The sequence below is a fragment of the Micromys minutus genome, assembly GCF_963924665.1.
Source record: "Micromys minutus genome assembly, chromosome: 21".
NCBI classification, from domain to species: domain Eukaryota; kingdom Metazoa; phylum Chordata; class Mammalia; order Rodentia; family Muridae; genus Micromys; species Micromys minutus.
Window position 1 is genome coordinate 6885228 of NC_137956.1, and position 18152 is coordinate 6903379.

Here is an 18152-nt window from a genome sequence, read left to right on the forward strand (position 1 = left end):
GTTACTGCTGCTATCTTTTTGTAATTTCTTCACACTTTTATTTCTTATTCAGCTCTTTACTTAGAACTGTTTGTTGAAAAGTTTGTGTTGGACAGTGTGTGAAATGTTGAAGAGTTAGCTCTGTAGACCATGCTGGCCTTGAACTCACAAAGATCTACTTGCCTCTGTCTCTCAAGTGTTGAAATTAAAGGCATAGACCACCACTACCTGGGTGGGGGAAAGTTTTCAGAGCTAAGTGTTCAGTTCCATTCAGCCTGAACAAAAAGGAGCTTGGCCTGAGTTCTTCAGGTGAGAAGGGAAGAGCTGAATGATTCATTGGCAGGAGTGCAATCTCTACAGCAGAATGGCCTTGACACTCTCACTAGGGAAACCAGAGCTGAGCCTGGATACTGAAGGCAGGTCAGTCTCTCTCACATCTGATAGACTGGGAGATGCAAGGTTCCTTAGAGATTTTAGAGTTGGGAAAGAAAGGAAAACAAGCAGATATGGATTGGAACAACTGGTGTACTCAATAGGCCAGGTGACGGTGGGATGCATGTTATGAGTCAGGTTGTGTACAATTGCTCCCTTGTGGAGCTCAGGAAAAAATGGATTCCTTGACACTTCTTGAGTGACAGAGGTAAACCTCGTCCTACCTTTCGATGTTCTGGGTGATATTGTTGAACTATATAACATGCTTCACATGGTACAGACCAAGTTGTGCAAGAGTATGTGTGTGTGTGTATTTCTGTTTGTGTATATTTGTGTACATGTGCATATATCTGTGAATGTGTGTGAGTGAGTGTGTGTGTGTGTGTGTGTGTGTGTGTAGGTCAGAGTTTGACCTTGGGTGTTGTCCTGAATCACTCTCAACCACGGATTCTGAGAAATGGGGATATCACTGATTCACCTGGAATGCCTGGCCAGTGAACTCCAGGGATCCTCATGTCTCCACTTCCCCACTGCTGGAACACAGGCGTATCCTGCCATGCCTGGCTGGGGATCAGAGCCCAGGTCTGCATGCTGGCATAGCAAGCAATTCATGGAGTGAACCACCTTTCCATCGACTAGGTACAAGGCATCATATCTGCCTTGTGTTTTCTTCTTTCTTGGACTGAGCTCTTTGAAGACCACATCTCTTATTTTTTTTGAAATCCAGATGAATAGTAGAGTTTTGATAATAAAGCATGAATCAAAAAATTGAGGGAATATAGGGCAATGTAAAAACTAATCAGTTATTGCGGAAAAAGAAGAGGGAGAGAGGAAAATTTATGGGTAGCAACTCAGGGGTAGGGAGAGGGTAGGGCCAAAGGAATGGTGTTGGGTTAAAGAGTGAATAACTTTTTAAAAAAACTTATTTTCATTTTATGCATATGTGTGTGTTTGCCTGTATGTATGTCTGTGCTCTGTGTGTGTACAGAGGTCAGAAGAGGGAGTCAGATCCCCTGGACTGGAGTTATATTCAGTTGTGAGTGCTGGGAACTGAACCTGGTCCTCTGCAAGAACATGTCTCTGGCCCAGACTGAGATTTTCGAGAATACGATCTATGCTTGCTTTGTCTCCCTTTTCCTACTACCTAACCTCATGAAGCAGGTACGTGAATGCCTGATCATCAGTGAACTGTAGGAGTCTGTTTTCAAGTAGGAAATGTGTAGGAAATTCTAGTGTGAGGTGGGAAGAGCCACACCAAGTGCAGGCAGCACCATCTTTCAGGCTGGGGTCTTGGCCTGAAAATGAAAGTGGAAAGCAAGCACGGCACCAGCATCTTTGCTCCCTGCTGACTGTGGATGCAATGTGACTGGTGCGCTCATGGCCCCACTGCCATGCTTCCTCCGCTGTGATAGCTGTGTCCTCAAACCATGAACCAACAGACACCATTCTTCATACTGCTGTCCCCTCCTTCCCTATACTTTTTGGTCACAGCAAGGAGAACCTTGTAAAAAGGAGCAAGTGATAGTTTTATTTTATTTTTTGTCAAAGAATCAAAAGCTTTAGATAGAGCCTAGGCTTGCAGCTCAGTGGTGAGAGTACTTGTTTAACATGCACAAGGGCTTGGGTTTAACCCCAGCTTAGTGTAGTTTGGTGAAATTACTTTGTGAGTGTCAAAGGAAGAATTTTCCCCTTCTTTCCCTTCCTCTCTCACACATAAGTACATGAGTTTTTTTTTTTCTAACATGTACAGGGAGATAAGTAGTAAAGCCTGTGTTTTCAGAGTTCTGTGTGCTTTTTAGGATCACATGTGACTTTGTGGATCAAGCTACATGGATTTTAAAATATTCTCTGCTGAATAGAAAGGTTTTGCTACATTCAAATCTTGTAATTGGATTTCACCAGTCTTTAAAATATTGATGAGTGTATTTAAAAAATCATTTGTAGCTATAAATGACTTGGTGGGAAGGCAGCTTGAGGAGTGGGCTCATGGTCCCGTGTCTGACTGGATCTGATAGTTTTGAATCGAGGCTGGGCCTTAGTTTCACCATCTGTGGGCCATAAAAGATGTACAGGAGATGCTGGACAAGAGGAGATTCAGAAGGGACCTTGTGTCACTGTTTACTGAATATCTGTGAGCTTGGCTATGTGCATCTGCAATGCAATAGAAGAAGACAGTCTCTGTGATAGTCAAAGGCTTACGATTTCTACACACAAAAGGTAAGACCCAGCTATCCCAGGCCCCAACCATGTGAGCATGAAGCTACTCATCAAGCTTCTGAAGGAACAGGAGTGACACTGAACAGAAGAAAATTCTGGAAACAGGCAGGTCCACTTGGAGTCTAGATTCCACCATGTTTGTGAGAAAATTGTTAATTTTTTACATTGGTTCTCATGCATCTAATGTTGGCATGCTGTGCAGCAGGGGATAACCGTGAACTCAGGATTCTTATGTTTCTGTGTCTCAAGTGCTGGGATTATTGGCATGCCTCCATGGTTTATGAGGTGCCGGGAACTGAACACAGCTTCATGCCTGCCAGGCAAGCATTCTGCCGACTGAATTATATCCCCAGCCTACTAATAGTTACTACTAATAGCTACTAATAGCCAGTTAATAGTTTTGAAGCCGACTCCTCATCTGTAACCTCTGCCTCTACTGGTTTTTGAAGAGATTAAGTGTGATGACCACCCTTTCATTTCAAGTTGGTTTGTGTATCTGAAACATGATTGTAATAGATCTGTAGGCCGATATCTGGACCAGGAGGGAAGATGATGGCCGTCAGATGAGGAAGGAGCAGCTAGAGAGAGGGACTCTGACTATAGCTGCAGATGGAATCAAGGTTTTCATCTGGCAGATGTTGAAAGAATGTCCCCATGTGGGTTTTGACACACTCAGGGTCACACAGACAGTACTGTCTTGGTTAGGTTTTCTATTGCGGTGAAGAGACACCACAACCCAGGCAACTCTTATACAGCCTTCAGATGGGGCTGGCTTACAGTTTCAGAGGTTTAGTTCATTATCATCATGGCGGGAAGCATGGTGGGGGACAGGCAGACATGGTGCTGAGAGTTCTACATCTGGATCAGCAGGCAGTAGGAAGTGATTGAAACACACTTCCTCCAGGAAGGCCACACCTTCCCCAACCAGGCCACATCTCCTGATAGTGCTACTCCTTATGGGCCTCAAAGGGTCATTTTATTCTAATCACCACAGTTACAATAGAGCAGCAGAAAAGAAAAAGCATGAAAGGTTGGGACATAGCTCAGTTGTTACAGTGCTTCCTAAGCATGCAAGGTCCTGAGTCCTGGGTTCAATTCCCAGCACTGCAGGAAAAAAAAGCAAAACAAAGCATGATGAAGTGTTGTGTCTAACTATGCCACAGAGAGACTGTGATCTGAGTGACAGTGGATGTAAACTGTGGACCTGGGCTGTGTGGCACTCTGCATTACATAGATGGGGCATGGCATGTGCCAGTAAGCCCATCACTCAGGAAGTGAGGTCAGGAGGAAGAGAACTTCAGGGCATCCCTGGCTACGTGCCCAGTGTGAGAACTGTTTATTTTCTTTGAGAATTTTGTACAAGTTTAGAATATGTTCATTCTCTTTCCTTAACTCCTCCCAGATCTCTCCTGATTCCTTACCCACCTAACTTTGGGTTCTTAAAACAGCAACAATACCTACAACCCCATCAAGTCCCACTACTGTATACTCTTAGATGTGTAGCCTTCTACTGGGGTGTGGCCTTCCACTGGGGTGTGGCCTTCCACTGGGGTGTGGCCTTCCACTGGGGTGTGGTCTTCCACTAGGGTGTGGCCTTCCACTAGGGTGTGGCCTTCCACTGGGGTGTGGCCTTCCACTGGGGTGTGGCCTTCCACTGGGGTGTGGTCTTCCACTAGGGTGTGGCCTTCCACTGGGGTGTGGTCTTCTACTGGGGTGTGGCCTTCCACTAGGGTGTGGCCAGTCCACCAGGAACTAGACTCTTAAAGAAAACGGCCTCTTCTCTCTTCATGGCTGTCAGTTGCTAATGGCTCCTCAGTCAGGATGGTGACTTGCTGGCCCAGTCATTCCCATTCTGAGATTTTTTTTTTTAATCTGGCATGAACTTGCACAGGTCTCGTGCATGTTGCCCAAGCTGCCATTGGTTCCTCTGTGCAGTTGACCTGCTATGACAAGAAGACAGCTTGCTTTAAGGTCATTCATGACCTCTGGCTCTCACAATCGTTCTGCTTCCTCTTTCACATAGACCCTAAACCTTGGGAGGAGAGGCAAGGTATACATGCTGCATTTAGGACTGAGTATTGAGTAGTTGCTTATTTTTTGAACTCGGACTAGCTGTGTATATGTGTTAATCTCCATATTCGGCAAATAGAAGCATCTGTGTTAAGCAGTGAGAATGTTTCAGTATCAGAATTTGTATGTGCACAGTATCACTCTGTTCATACTGCATCTAAAAGGGCACAGGAAACATTGGGTTAAGTCACCTCTGGAGTTCATCCCTGTTATCCAGGATTTAGATGGTAGATGAAGAAAGGTCAGGAGTTCAATGTTAGCCTTGACCAATGTAGCAAGTTTGAGGCCAGTCTGAGCTTTGTGAGACCCCGTCTCAAAAACGAAAACAGAATAGACAATAGAAATCTCCCTGGGGTGATTCTGATTCCCTCTGAAGTGAGCACCTCAATGCCCATTCATAAAATTATCATTTGTTATAGATTCTTTATGATATCTGTACTGTTGATATTAGGGTACATCCCTGAGCCCCAACTAGACAAGGAAAAGCTTAACAAAAATAAAACAAAACCAAAACCCAATTAAGGTGTTCTGATATCACAAGGGATGCTCACACGGTACGTAATTCTTAACTCAGAGAACAAACTGCTTTTTCATTTAAGTTTCTGTGTGCTGCAGTCACGAGTGAGCGCTGGATGCAGAGATGATGATGCGCTTTAAGGAAAGGGCACTCAGCTCAGGGTCAGGAGCTACGAGCCTGGGGAGCTGCCTCTAACCTTGCTCTGGTGATCTCTGAAACCTTTGCAAATCATTTGCTTTCCCTGGTTTCTGTTCCCTCAACTGCAAAGCCTGATTATCCTACACACTAATCCATCTTAGAATCCCATTGGCTTAACAGTAAGTGTTGGTAGTTGTGACTGAGAGCTAAGTTTCCAATGCTTCCTTTTGGACTCAGGCTGCTGAATAAGCGAGACTAAAAGCAGATGGACAGATTGGTCCAGGTTGGGAAGGTCGAAGGGCTGCTACCTGGGGTTCTTAGGGCTCAATAGACTCACAGGGCCCAGCCTGGATTGAAGAGGGAGCTTTATGATTTAGGTTTAAAGTGTCCCCCAAAGACTGTGTCTTAAGACTTTGGTCCTTGGTTTGGGGTGCTGTTGGGAGGAGGAAGAAGTCATGGGAGATGAATGTTTCAATTAAACACACATGAGTTTAAACGAAAAAGCACTTTATTCTCTGAGTTAGGAATTATAGACCTTATGAGTATCCCTTATGATATCAGAACACGTTAATTGGTTTCAGTTTTTGTTCATTTTTATCAAGTTTTTTCTTGTCCAGTTGTGGGGGAGGTACCCTTCAATATCAACAATATAGATATCATAAAGAATCTATAATAATGATATTGAAGTTAATTGAAGCTAGGTCATTGGGGGAACTAATACCGTTTGTGAGGGAAGAGTCCTCTGGACCTTGCTAATCTCCAAAGGCCTCACTTCTAAATTTTATTACTTGGGGATTAATTACAGGTGTGTGTATGTGGGGAAACTCAAATATTTCATAATACTAGGTCCTCACTGTTTTTTGGAGGAAGAATGGGATGAAGGTGGAGATAAGATGGTGCTTGCTGATGGGGCGTTTCTCTGAGTGGAGAACAGCTCCCATGTGAGAGCAGATACTGCCTGTGACACTGTTTTCTGAAGCCCCCTGTCACTCCAGGGTCTGGCAGTCAGAAAGTGTACGGCTTGAGCCTCCTGAGTAACTTGGTTACCCTACTTCCTGAGGTTGTTTTTCAACCTAGTTTCACCACGGCTGGTTTTCTTAGGAACTTGGCTATCCATCTTCAAAACTCGTTTTGGAGAGTGATGGATATTTGGTTCCCTTGCTTAAATAGAGGCTGATTTCTTTCTTTCTTTCTTTCTTTTTGGATAGGAAGTTTAGCAAATCACCGCTGTAATATGTATTGATTCCTGCTCTGGCAGCTGGATCAGTGTGAGGGATGATCGTCATTACATCCTGTGCTAGTCCCAGACGTGTTCAGCAAGTCTGAATGTTTGCTTGGAATAACTGTGGAAAAATCTATCTCACTCTAGGAAAACCGTGACAAGCAATCTGGTTATGGATGTTTGTGACCAAGGCCACCCTTTAAACAAATTATCCCTGTCGGAATCTTAGGCACAGATATTTTAGACTCGATTATACATCTTTATGACGGGACCATGCCTTTTATTTACTAAATAAGACCTTTCTTTGTTTTCTGAACTTGAAGAACTGAGGGTACAACCAAAGGTCTCCGTCATCCAGGACACTGGGCAATGTGTCATCATAACCCTGTAAGTGCTATAGCATAACAGCATCAGATCATTTGGGAAGACATTGCTTTTATTCTTTAAATAATACTGTTAACGTGACCCCACTGCGCTAACCTTTAGCCAACGAGTTTATCCCACCCTTGTCCCATATAAGGTTACTCCCAGACATTTTCCCTTTAATCACGATTCCAGTGTCTCTCATTCTCGTGTGCTTTCTATACCCAAAGTAAATACTTGTGCTTTTAATTTTTTTTTGGGCAGGGGCCTTGAGGTTATATCAATTTGTTAGCTATAAAAAACCCTCCTCGGTTGACTGTTATATTTTAAATGGATTTGTCATCTACCTTGGCAGATCTCAGAGCAGCTTTTATGACTTGTCTTAAAATAAAGTCAAACTTAATTCTCCCATCCTGTCCCCAGAGACCTGTCCTTCTGAATTATTTATGTCTTACTAACGATCCCATGACATATTATTCCTAACCTGTGATACACGGAGAGAGAATATATCTGCTCTGAGTGCCAAAGAAGCCCCAAGGTGCCACTATGAATCAGGTCCATGAATTGTGGCCTCCTCTTTGAGTCTATCACTTTATTAATTGCAGTCAGGAGTGACTGAAGTGTCTATTCTGAAGTCATAAGCTGTTTCCTCTGTATTGAGATGTTATGATATATATATATCACCACATGATATGGGGCTGAGTGCTCATGGTGACAGAAACATTTAGAAATCATATTTATGATGTTTAGAGATGTCTGTTTTTCTGAGTTTCCTTGCTAAATGTAGAGGAGGACACTGTCATGCTTGTGGGTAAAGTCCATAGGGGGTGCTCAGTTTTATGTGTAGTGTAAATGTCTCCTATACAATACCAAATGAACCCAGACTGTTTTTATATGATACACAATATATATATATATATATATATATATATATATATATATATATATATCAGACATTGTAATTTATCATTCAAATGACAATAAAGTGTAAATTATATAATGTATATTATAGTCCATTTGTGTTTGGCTATATGCCATGTATGTATGTGCCTTTGGAGGCTAGAAAAGGTTAGAACCTCTGAGTTGACAAGATATGCTGAAGATGGATTTATAAACTGTGTGAGCTACTCAATCGGGTACTGAAAATCAAATTAGGGTCTCCTGCAAGAGCAGGAAGCACTCTTAACTACAGAGTCATTTTCCAAGTATTCCTATAGATATTTTGCAGTCTCAAGGATGTGCCTTACGTGTGCCTATAAAAGATTGTCAAGTGCAATATCTAGCTGACATTTGTCTCACTCCTATACCAATCACATATTGGAAGTTGTTGAGGACAACCTGTTATTCTTCTTATTTTTGGTGTTTTTTGTGGACGGACTGTTGTTTCCTGCAAGGATGCTGATTCCATATACTTCTGAAAGTACTCAATATTATCTTTTCCTTCATACTATCTTCTAAGTTCTATCTCTCAAAGTGCATTTGCTATTGATAGTTGGCCTTTGCACTGAGTCTGGAAAACCCTCTCATAAAAATGATTTTACTAGTTTAGGGATCCACCCCTCTAACTGAATAGGCTTGAAGGGAACAGAAGGCCCTAAGATCTTGTGTGTGTATACAGACCATATATCATTTGGGCATAGTGGCCCAAGTCTATAGTTCTAGAATTTAGGAGGTTGAGGCAAGAGGATTGCTGCAAAATTGAAGTTAGCCTGTATGAAATAGTGTGTTACAAGCTATGCTGGATGACAAAATAAGACCCTATCTCAAACAAACCCAACCAACCAACAAGAAACATACCAAACCCCACTGGAGAGATATAGTAGTTCAAGGATATTGTCTTGGTGTACATATACTCTATCATCTGTCTGTTTGTCTGTCTTTTATGTGTATGAGTGTTTGACTGCTTGTGTATATTTGTACCATATGTGTGATATGAGCCTGGTGTCTGTAGAAGCCAGAAAAGGGTGTCAGACCCTTGAAACTGGAGTTACAGATGGTTGTGAGCCTTTATGAAGGTGCTGGGAATTGAACCCAGGTCCTCTTCAAGAACAACAAATGCTCTTAACTGCAGAGCCATCTCTTTAGCCCAGACCTATTTGTTTATATTGCATATAGAGGAAACCAGGTAAGTTTCAGAGAGAGAGAGGGGTGACACCTCTCTGTCGATGACCATGTATCTTTTAACATGAGTGGATGGGGTGATCGTGGACAGCAAAGAATGGTCCTAATAAGGCTGGCAAGTCCTATATAATCCCCAGAATTCCACAGGATGGATTCAATGACTACTCAGAGATAGACAAAGGTCTTGAGTGTTTGCATATGTTTCAATGTCTGTGTATTAAGAATAGTTCTTTTCAGATTTCTATATTTCTCTAACAGTTAAAAACTCAGATGTAAGCTGAAATGATCATGTCTTAGTTAGGGTTTTACTGCTGTGAACAGATACCATGACCAAGGCAAGTCTTATAAAGGACAGCATTTAATTGGGGCTGGCTTACAGGTTCAGAGGTTTAGTCTATTATCACCAAGGCAGAAACATGGCAGCATCCAGGCAGACATGGTGCAGGAAAAGCTGAGAATTCTACATCTTCATCTGAAGGCTCCTAGCAGAATATTGACTTCCAGGCATCTAGAATGGGAGTCTTATATCCCACATCCACAGGTGACACACCTACTCCAACAAGGCCACACCTCCTAATTCTGCCACTTCCTGGGCTGAGCATATCATTAAACTTATTTTAGCATCTCTTTGCTCAGAAAAGATAGATCTGTCTCAGGCTAACAGGCTTATGACACTCCCATTGGAGCTGGCTACTGTAGCCGACTTAAAAGCCAGATCTCAAAAGCTCCCTCTAGCCTTGTGTCTTGAGAGCTCAGATATCCTCTGGATATGTTTCTTGGAAATGTGTGACCTGGTACAAGGGACACCAGTGTTTAGACATGGTCCCTGAGAAGTCAAGGAAGGCCTCGGAGAGTTTTAAATGCTATTTGTGAAACTAATGCATGTAGAGATGACTACTGTTTATAACTCTAGCTGCCCCTCTCCTTACTTAAGGATTCAGACAGAAGGTAGATGAAAATGTATATGTAGCTTCTTTGTCAAGATAGGTGATCTTTTGAAAAATTACATTTATTGATTTTTGTTTCTGTAAGTGAGTGCATGTGGGAATTATGGGGGTTGGAGAGCAACTTCATGGAGTTAGTTCCCTTCTTCTACCATGCGGGTCCTGAGGATAGAACACAGGTCACCAATGACAAGAACCTTTATCTGATGAATCTAAGGAGATGTCCTTAGCCTAAATAGGTGATCCTTGCCCCTTATGTAGGCCTTAAGACTGCATTTTCAGTTGGGGTTCTGGTTCAAGTTCCTAAGCCATCTAAACATGATTTGAATCCCTGGATGGAAAATATCAAAAACATTGTTTTTCCTTCCAGAATAGCTGTTCAAAACTAGTTTTGCAGAGTTGAATTGAAAAACAAGGACAGTACATTCATTTTAGCAGAAAATTGATTCAGGTAAAATTGTAGCATGTATTGACAAGTTCTCTCATAAACATGATTAGTATTATGAAAAGAATTTAATTCTTTGAAAATTAAAAAAACCTCATTGTGCATATTGGTTTGACACACATAATTCATTTTCTCAGGCACAATTGATCTGGGGAAAGGATGATATGATTTTGGCAGCCAACTGTTTTCAATTGGAAATAAGGTTATGAAATGGTTGCACTACAGACATGCTCACAGTGAACAGAAGGAAATAAATAGTGCTGGATTGTCGGCATGGGCTTCTGTGTACCATGTTTCAGGTGTTTATCAACTATCCCCAATAACTTAGCAGCAATGCTGACAGCACGCAGCTGATTCTGACAGAGCAGCCCAAGGTTTAGCCCAAAGTAAATAAACATTAAGCTTGACAAAGTCAGATTCAGCTCTACGCCTAGGGTCAGAGAATGGAACTTCTCCTTCAGTAACTGTGTGTGTGTGTGTGTGCACGAGCGCGTGTGTGCGAGCACACATGCATTTGCATCTTCATATATTCAAATGCAATGGTCGTGGAAGTCAGAGGACAGCTGGGGGAGTCAGTTCTTTCCTTCTATTATGTGCACCCTAGGGATGGAAGTCAGGCAGGCAGGTTTTGTGGCAGCATCTTTGCCTGCCGAGCCACATCACTAGTTCTTTAGAAATGTTTTTGAGGTCTTGTAAGCCGTATGTTGTGCCAGACATTGGGCAAATGGGAATGAATGGGACAGTTGCAGCCCTTGAGAATCCCCCAGAGTCAGAAGAGAGTTGTGTTCATAGATGATAATGGGAACGATGGGAAACAGGGCAATTGCACGTGGCTTGCTATGTGGTGCACAGCACTGAAGACCTTGATAAAGTCAGTGAGACAAATAGGGAATGTATATGAAGTACGTTTAAAGCACTAGCCAAGTCCTGGGTGTTCTGGAGGGATGTGAGGAAGGCTGTGGTGCTGAGTTTGGTTCTAAAGCACACCAATTTTTCTTTTATAATTAGTTTTTGTATGTATGGGGGTTTTGCCTGAGTGTGTATTGGTGGCATGTGCTGGAGTTATGGATGATCATGAGGTTACATCAGAGTGCTGCAAATTGAACCCAGGTGCTCTGCAAATGCTACTAACTGATGAGCCATCTCTCCATCCCACTTTCTCCTTTTTATTCACCCTAGGTCCCCAGCCCATGGAATGGTGATTCATACATTCAAGGAGCATCTTACATGCATGGTTAAACTTTCCTGGAAGCTCCCTCAAAGATACACACAGTGACACATTTCCATGGCGGTTGTAAACTCAGTCAACTTGACAAGATAAGCCCCAGAGGTTTACTATGGGGCTCTGCTGCCTGGACAGAGTCACACAGAGGCAGTGGGTCACCTGGGTTAGCAGCGTGGCTTTCTAAACTGGGTCTGAGCTCTGTTGCTCCCTTCATCTTACTGTGATGTTTTGGACCCACTCGTGATGCTTCTGACCCTGAAAGTCTTACTGGGTTGCACTGGACCACTCATGTGATGCTACTGAGTGTCAACATATTACTGTATTACTTTGGGCCACTCATGTAATACTTCTGAGTGTTAGCATCTTATTAGGTTGCTTTGGACCACTTGTGATGCTTCTATCCCTCAACATCTTACTGTTACACTCGACCACTCATGTGATGCCCCTGACCCTTAGAATCTTTGTTTTTAACGTTCTAAATTTTATTTGAGACAGGTTTTACTATGTAGATCTTGTTCTGCGGCTCCGCATGTAGACATGCTGGCCTCAAACTCACAAAGATCTGCCTGCCTCTGGTGGAATTAAAGGTGTGCCTCACTTTAAGATTTTTATTTAATAGTAGATATATTTTTTTGTTCCTCAGGAAAATTTAATCAGTTGCAAACAAACCTAGTTTAATGCATTGTGAAGATCATGTCTGTTGAGAGACATGTTCAGTTTCCTTTATAATAAACATGTTTACCGGCTGAGTGGTTTAAAGCTAATTCTTTTTAAAAAATTTTATTTTTTTCAATTTTATTGGGTATTCTCTGTATTCACATTTCAAATGTTATGCCCTTCCCCCTCAACTCCCCTCTCTCCTCCCCCTCAACTTGTTTCCATGAAGGTGCTCCCTCTCCCAATCACCCTCTTCACAGTGCCTTGGCTGATGATGATGTTGTTCTTCCCATGAGGGTACAAATCTTTCAGCTATTTCAGTCCTTTCTCTAGCTTCTTTATTGGGGTTCCCGTGTTTATTCTGATGGTTAGCTGCAGGCATCCTCATCTGTATATATATTACTCTGGCAGAGCCTCTGAAGAGACATCCATGTCTGATTCCTGCCAGTTAACGTTTCTTGGCATCAGCAGTAGTGCTTGGGTTTGGTGACTGTATACAGGGTGGTTCTCCAGGTGAGGCAGTCTCTGTAGATCTTTTCTTCAATCCCTGCTCCTCTATTTGGCTTTGCATTTCCTCCCCTGTTTTGTTCTTCCTTCTAAGAAGGACTGAGGCATCCACATTCTGGTCTTCCTTCTTTTTGAGCTTCATAAATTCTGTGAATGGTTTCTTGGCTATTTTGAGCTCTTTTTTTTTGGGGGGGGGCTAGTATCTGGTTATAAGTGAGTACATATCGTGAGTTTTCTTTTGTGACTGGGTTACCTCACTCAGGATGATAGCTTCAAGTTCCATCCATTTGCCTAGGAATTTCATGAACTCATTGTTTTTAATAGCTGAGTAATACTCTATTGTGTATATGTACCACAATTTCTGAATCCATTCCTCTGTTGAAGGAGATCTGGGTTCTTTCCAGCTTCTGGATATTATAATTAAGGTTGCTATGAACATTGTTGAGCATGTGTCCTTGTTAGATATTGGAGCTTTTTGGGTATATGCTCAGGAGTGGTATAGCTGGGTCCTCAGGTAGCACTATGTCCAATTTTCTGAGGAACTGCCAGACTGATTTCCAGAGTGTTTGTCCCAGTTTACAATCCCACTAACAGTGGAGAAGTGTTCCTTTTTCTCGACATCTTCTACAGCATCTGCTGTCACTTGAGTTTTGATCTTAGTCATTCTGACTGGTGTGTGGTGGAGTCTTAAGGTTGTTTTGATTTGCATTTCCCTGATGACTAGGAATGTTGAGCATTTCTCAGCCATTAGATATTCCTCAGTTGAGAAGTCTTTGTTTAGCTCCGTACCCCATTTTAAATAGAATTATTTGATTCTTTAGAGTCTAGTTTTTGAGTTCTTTGTAAATATTGAATATTAACCCTCTATCAGATGTAGTATTGGTAAAGATCTTTTCTCAATCCAATCTGTTGGTTGCCGGTTTATCCTTTTGACAGTGTCCTTGGCCTTATAGAAAAAGCTTTGCAATTTTATGAGGTCCTATTTGTTGATTCTTGATTTTAGAGCATAAACCATTGGTGTTCTGTTCAGGAAAATTTTCTCTGTGGGTATGTGTTCTAAGCTCTTCCCCACTTTCTGTTCTATTAGTTTCAGTGTACCTGGTTTTATGTAGAGGTCTTTAATCCACTTGGACTTGAGTTTGTACAAGGAGATAAGAAGGGATCGATTTGCATTCTTCTGCATGCTGTTAGTTGAACCAGCACCATTTGTTGAAGAGGCTGTCCTTTTTCCACTGAATGTTTTTAGCTCCTTTGTCAAAGATCAGGTGACCATAGGTTTGAGGGTTCATTTTTGTGTCTTCGATTCTATTCCATTGGTTTACCTGCCTGACTTTGTACCAATATCACGCAGTTTTTATCACAATTGATCTGTAATATAGCTTGAGGTCAGGGATGGTGATTCACCTAAAAGTTTTTTTATTGTTGAGAATGTTTTTTTTGCCATCGGGTTTTTTTTTTTATTATTCCAAATGAATTTGCAAATTGTTCTCTCTAACTCTATGAAGAATTGAGTTGGAATTTTGATGGGGATTGTGTTGAATCTGTAGATTGCCTTAGGCAAGATGGCCATTTTTACTATGTTGTTCTTTCAATCCATGGGCATGGGAGATCTTTCTATCTTCTGATGTCTTCCTTCTTCAGAGGCTTGAAGTTCTTGTATAGATCCTTCACAAGCTTGGTTAGGGTCGAATCATGGTATTTTATATTCTTTGTGGCTATTGTGAAAGTTGTTGATTCTCTAATTTCATTCTCAGCCTGTTATACTTTGAGTAGAGGAAAATGACTGATTTGCTTGAATTAATTTTATATCGAGCCACTTTGCTGAAGGTGTTTATCAGCTGTAAAGGTTCCCTGATGGAATTTTCAGGGTCAGTTAAGTATACTATTATATCATCTGCAAATAGTGATATTTTGACTTTTTCCTTTCCAATCTGTATCTTCCCTGAGCATGGGAGATCTTTCCATTTTCTGAGATCTTCCTTGATTTCCTTCTTTAGAGATTTAAAGTTCTTGTCATACAGGTCCTTCACTTGCTTAGTTAGAGTCACACCAAGTATTCCATATTGTTTGTGACTATTGTGAAGGGTATCTTTTCCCTAATTTCTTTCTCTGCATTTTTGTCCTTTGAGTAAAGGAAGGCTACTGATTTGTTTGAGTTAATTTTATATCCAGCCACTTTGCTGAACTTGTTTATCAGCTGTAGAAGTTCTCTGGTGGAATTTTTTGGGGTCACTTAAGTACACTATCATGTCATCTGCAAACAGTGATATTTTTTACTTCTTCCTTTCTAATTTGTATCCCTTTGATTTCCTTTTGCTGTCTAATTGCTCCGGCCAGGACTTTCAGTACTATGTTGAATAGGTAGGGGGAGAGTGGGTAACTTTGTCTAGTCCCTGATTTTAGTGGGATTGCTTCAAGTTTCTCACTGTTAAGTTTGATGTTGACTATTGGTTTGCTGTATATTGCTTTTATTATGTTTAGGTATGGGCCTTGGATTCCTGTTCTTTCCAAGACTTTTAACATGAAGGGGTGTTGAATTTTGTTAAATGCTTTCTGAGCATCTAGTGAGATGACCATGTGGTTTTTTTCTTTGAGTTTGTTTATATGGTGGGTTACATTGATGGATTTCCTTATATTAAACCATCCCTGTATCCCAGGGATGAAGCCTACTTGATCATGGTGAAGGATCATTTTGATTTGTTGTTGGATTCGGTTTGCAAGGATTTTGTTGAGTATTATTGCATCAATGTTCATAAGTGAGACTGGTCAGAAGTTCTCTTTCCTTGTAGGGTCTTTGTGTGGTTTAGGAATGAGGGTTATTGTGGCTTCAAAAAATTAGTTAGGCAGTGTTCGTCTGACTCTATTTTGTGGAATAGTTTGGAGAGTATTGGTATTAGGTCGTCAATAAATGTCTGATAGAATTCTGCACTGAGCCCATCTGGACCTGGGCTTTTTTTGGGTTGGGAGGCTTTTGATGACTGCTTCTATTTCTTTGGGTGTTATGGGATTATTTAGATGGTTTACCTGGTCCTGGTTTAACTTTAGTATCTGGTATCTGTCTAGGAATTCATCCATTTCCTCCAGATTTTCCAGCTTTGTTGAGTATAGGCTTTTGTAGTAGGATCTGATGATTTCTTGAATTTCCTCAGTTTCTGTTGTTATGTCTCCTCTTCCATTTCTGATTTTGTCCCTTTGGATACTCTCTCTGTGTCTTCTGGTTAGTCTGGCTGAGGGTTTATCAATGTTGTTAATTTTCTTGAAGAACCAGCTCTTGGTTTTGTTGATTCTTTGTATAGTGTTTTTGGTCTTTATTTGGTTGATTTCAGCTCTGAGTCTGATTATTTCCTGCCATCTATTCCTCTTGGGTGTATCTGCTTCTTTCTGTTCTGGAGTTTTCAATTGTGCTGTGTAGTTGTTAGTGTATACTCTCTTCAGTTTCTTTTTGAAGGTGCTCAGTGCTATGTGTTTTCCTCTTAGCACTGCTTTCATTGTATCCCATAAGTTTGGTTATCTTGTCCCTTTATTTTCATTAAATTCTAAGAAGTCTTTGATTTCTTTCTTTATTTATTTTTTTGATCAAGCTGTCATTGAGTTGAGCATTGTTTAACTTCCATGTATATGTGGTTTTGTTGTTGTTGTTGTTGTTGTTGTTGAAGACCATCAATCAGCTTTAGTCCCTGGTGATCTGATAGAATGCATTGAACTGTTTTGATCTTTTATCTTTTGAGGCCTCTTTTGTGACAGACTATATGGTCAATTTTGGAGATGGTGCCATGAGGTGCTGAGAAGAAGGTATATTCTTTTGTTTTAGGATGAAATATTTTATAGATATCTGTTAAATACATTTGGTTCATAACTTCTGTTAGTTTCACTATGTCTCTGTTCATTTTCTGCATCCATGTTCTATCCCTTGATGAGAGTGGGATGTTGAAGTCTACCACTATTATTTTGTGTGATGTATGCTTAGAGCTTTAGTAGAGTTTCTTTTATAAATGTGGGTACTCTTGTATTTGGAGCATAGATGTTAAAAATTGAGAATTTCTCTTGATAGATTTTTCCTTTGATGAGTAAAAAGTGTCCTTTCTTGTCTTTTTTGATGACTTTTGGTTAAAAATCTATTTATTCGATATTAGGATGTCTACTCCAGCTTGTTTTTTTTTGGGAACATTTGCTTGGAAATGTTTTTTCCCAACCTTTTACTATGAGGTCATGCCTGTCTTTGTTGCTCAGATGTATTTCCTGTATTCAGCAAAATGCTGGATCCTGTTCAAGTATCCAGTCTGATAGTCTATGTCTTTTTATTAGAGAATTAATTCCATTGATGTTAAGGGATATTAAGGAATAGTGATTGTTGTTTCCTGCTATTTTTTGTTGTTACAGGTAGAGTTATGTTTATGTGTTGGTTTTTTTTTTTTTTTTGGTGTTTGTTGCAAGAGGATTATTTTCTTATTTTCCTAGGGTGAAGTTTCCCTTTTTGTGGTGGTGTTTTTCATTTACTATCCTTTGTGGGGTTGGATTTGTAGACAGCTATTGTGTAAATTTGTTTTTGTCCTGGAACATGTTGGTTTCTTCACCTATGGTGATTGAGAGTTTTGCTGTATATAGTAACCTGGGCTGGAACTTGTTTTCCCTTTATATGTTACATGCTTTTTTTCTCTTACTGCTTTTAGTATTTTTTTAATTTGTTTTGAGCATTTGTTGTTTTGACTATTATGTGTCAGGAAGAATTTCTTTTCTGGTCCAGTCTATTTGGAGTTCTGTAGTCATCTTTTATGTTTGGTGGTCATCTCTCTTTTTCTCTTTTTTTTTGGTTAGAAAAGTTTTCTTCTATAATTTTGTTGGATATTTCCTGTGCCTTTTGGTTGATATTCTTTGCCCTCTTCTATGCCTATTATCTTTAGGTTTGGTCTTCTCATTGTGTCCTGGATTTCCTGGATGTTTTGGCTTAGAATCTGTTAGATTTTTGCATTTTCTCTGACTGTTGTGTCAATGATCTCTATCTTATCTTCTGCTCCTGAGTTTCTCTCTTTCATCTCTTGTATTCTATTGGTGACTCCCGATGTCGTTTTTTTAGGTTTTCCCACTTCAGGGTTGTCTCCTTTAGTTTTTTCTTTATTGTTTCTATTTCTGTTTTCAGTTTCTTCACCTGGTTGTTTGTGCTTTCCTTTAAGTGATCTTTGTGTTTCCTCTTTAAGGGTTTCAACTTGTTTTAAGTCTAAATCTTGTTTTTCTGGTGTGTTGGGATATCCACTATTTGTGGTGGTGGGAGAACTGGGTTCTGATGTTGTTTGGTTGTCTTTGTTTCCATTGCTTAG